At 25.4% G+C, this 2,416-nt stretch overlaps 1 protein-coding gene across 1 annotated transcript in view; it reads right to left on the reverse strand.

Moving 5' to 3' along the window:
* Positions 1–2,416, reverse strand: part of LOC111632059 (probable ATP-dependent RNA helicase DDX52) — a 59,419-nt gene that overhangs the window by 14,684 nt on the left and 42,319 nt on the right. The window lies entirely within an intron of this gene.

The raw sequence follows: 2,416 nt of genomic DNA on the forward strand, positions 1-2,416 counted from the left end.
TATTTGAAACCATGTCCAGTAATTATTAGTAATTCGAACACAAATCATTTATTGTATTTATTCAGACACTTGACAAATCTCATCATTAAATTTTATTCAGTTGATACGTGTTCATTGTATTTTTACACGTTTTGGGCATTCCTTGCCCCTCTTCAGCCAACTAAAATAAAAGTTCACAAGTTACAACAGTTTTATAAAACAAATAAGGTCATGTTTTCCAAAACATACCTTTTTGATTACAGATTACAGAAAGTTAAAATCATAAAATTTCTTTGCACATTTAACTTGTTATCTATCAAATTACAAATGTCTGTAAGGTTTGTACCTTTAAAACACCTTTATACACACGACTTCTTATTATATAAAAATTGTTTAAAGAAAAATTTTTTTTTATATATTTAACTTCATATTATCTAAAGATTTTACATTAATTATCTTGTATACAACTATTTTGATAACAATACTACAAATTACATACCTAGTTATTCATTTTGAATTGTTATAAAATTTAAACAATTTAAAAATTTTTTCTTATACATTTATTATCATGTTTAAATCGATTTAACAACAATACCAAAATTTACATACTCATATTTCATCTAAATCGAAGACAAATATATTCTGCCGACCTTTCCTTCCCCTTTTTTCCCCCAGTTGACCTTGCCCACTGTCTACTACACAGTCACATGATGAGTAGGCCACGTTGTGGTGACATTTTTTTTAAATATGTTTTTACACAGGAATATTTTTTTAAAAGGTTTTTTAATTTTATAAGATACTGAGCCAGTTTTCATTTATTTTAATACTTGGGTTTTTATTTATTCATTTATAATTTTTGATAATTTCTACACTTTCTTTGAACTTACGATGATATGTTTCTTTTTCTTTGTGGATTATTTGTACATTATCTTTATCAATGTTACAATCATTCAGATTGCAATGATCATGAAAGGCAGAATTTATTCTATTGTATTTTAGATCTGCTATATGTTCTTTTAATCTGATTTTTAACTTCCTTTTAGTTTCTCCTATATAATATTTATTATCGTTACAAGTACAATGAATCTTATATACCACATTCTTACCTTCAGTTGGTATTTGTTGTTTTTTCTCAGTGCTGAGTTGTTTAAGTCTTGAATACATTTTTTGGTATGATGGTGCTAACTTAAAGTTTATATTACTTATTTCATTATCAATTTGTTCGTGTAGTCCTTTGATGTATGGGAAACCAATATACTTATATCATTTGTTTTTTTTATTGTCTTGTGGCATTTTAAGATTATTTATTTTAAGTTCCCATTTTTTTAATAGTCTTTGTGGGTAACCTGCCAGAAGAAATTTCTTTTTTAATTCGGCTAAATCTGCAAATATGTGTATTTCTTGACTTGTTCTGTTTTTTATCTTAGAATATTCCATTTTAAATATATTATATTTGACATAAAGTGGTACATTAGACTGATATCTTATTGTTATCTGACTCAAACCTGGCTTTCTAAATGTTCTAAATTCTAAGCTTTGTTTTAATCTTATTATCATAATGTCCAAATAGTTAATTTCTTTTGTGGTTGTATCTTCTATTTCTGTTTTAACTTGTATATTATTAACTTGCTTGTTGATTTCTTCTATCTTGATTTCTGTTTCATTGTATATTATTAGAATATCATCCACATATCTTTTATAAAATTTTACACCTCTTATATTGCTAATTTTGTTATCTATATCTATTTTAAAAAATGTTGCCATAAGGTGACCTACTCATCATGGCAAGCTCAATTGGGGGAGGAAAGGTCGGCAGAATATATTTGTCTTCGATTTAGATGAAATATGAGTATGTAAATTTTGGTATTGTTGTTAAATCGATTTAAACATGATAATAAATGTATAAGAAAAAATTTTTAAATTGTTTAAATTTTATAACAATTCAAAATGAATAACTAGGTATGTAATTTGTAGTATTGTTATCAAAATAGTTGTATACAAGATAATTAATGTAAAATCTTTAGATAATATGAAGTTAAATATATAAAAAAAAATTTTTCTTTAAACAATTTTTATATAATAAGAAGTCGTGTGTATAAAGGTGTTTTAAAGGTACAAACCTTACAGACATTTGTAATTTGATAGATAACAAGTTAAATGTGCAAAGAAATTTTATGATTTTAACTTTCTGTAATCTGTAATCAAAAAGGTATGTTTTGGAAAACATGACCTTATTTGTTTTATAAAACTGTTGTAACTTGTGAACTTTTATTTTAGTTGGCTGAAGAGGGGCAAGGAATGCCCAAAACGTGTAAAAATACAATGAACACGTATCAACTGAATAAAATTTAATGATGAGATTTGTCAAGTGTCTGAATAAATACAATAAATGATTTGTGTTCGAATTACTAATAATTACTGGACATGGTTTCAAATA

The sequence above is a fragment of the Centruroides sculpturatus genome, unplaced genomic scaffold, assembly GCF_000671375.1.
Source record: "Centruroides sculpturatus isolate CEXI.00-Female unplaced genomic scaffold, Cexi_2.0 scaffold707, whole genome shotgun sequence".
In the NCBI taxonomy this organism is placed as follows: Eukaryota; Metazoa; Arthropoda; class Arachnida; order Scorpiones; family Buthidae; genus Centruroides; species Centruroides sculpturatus.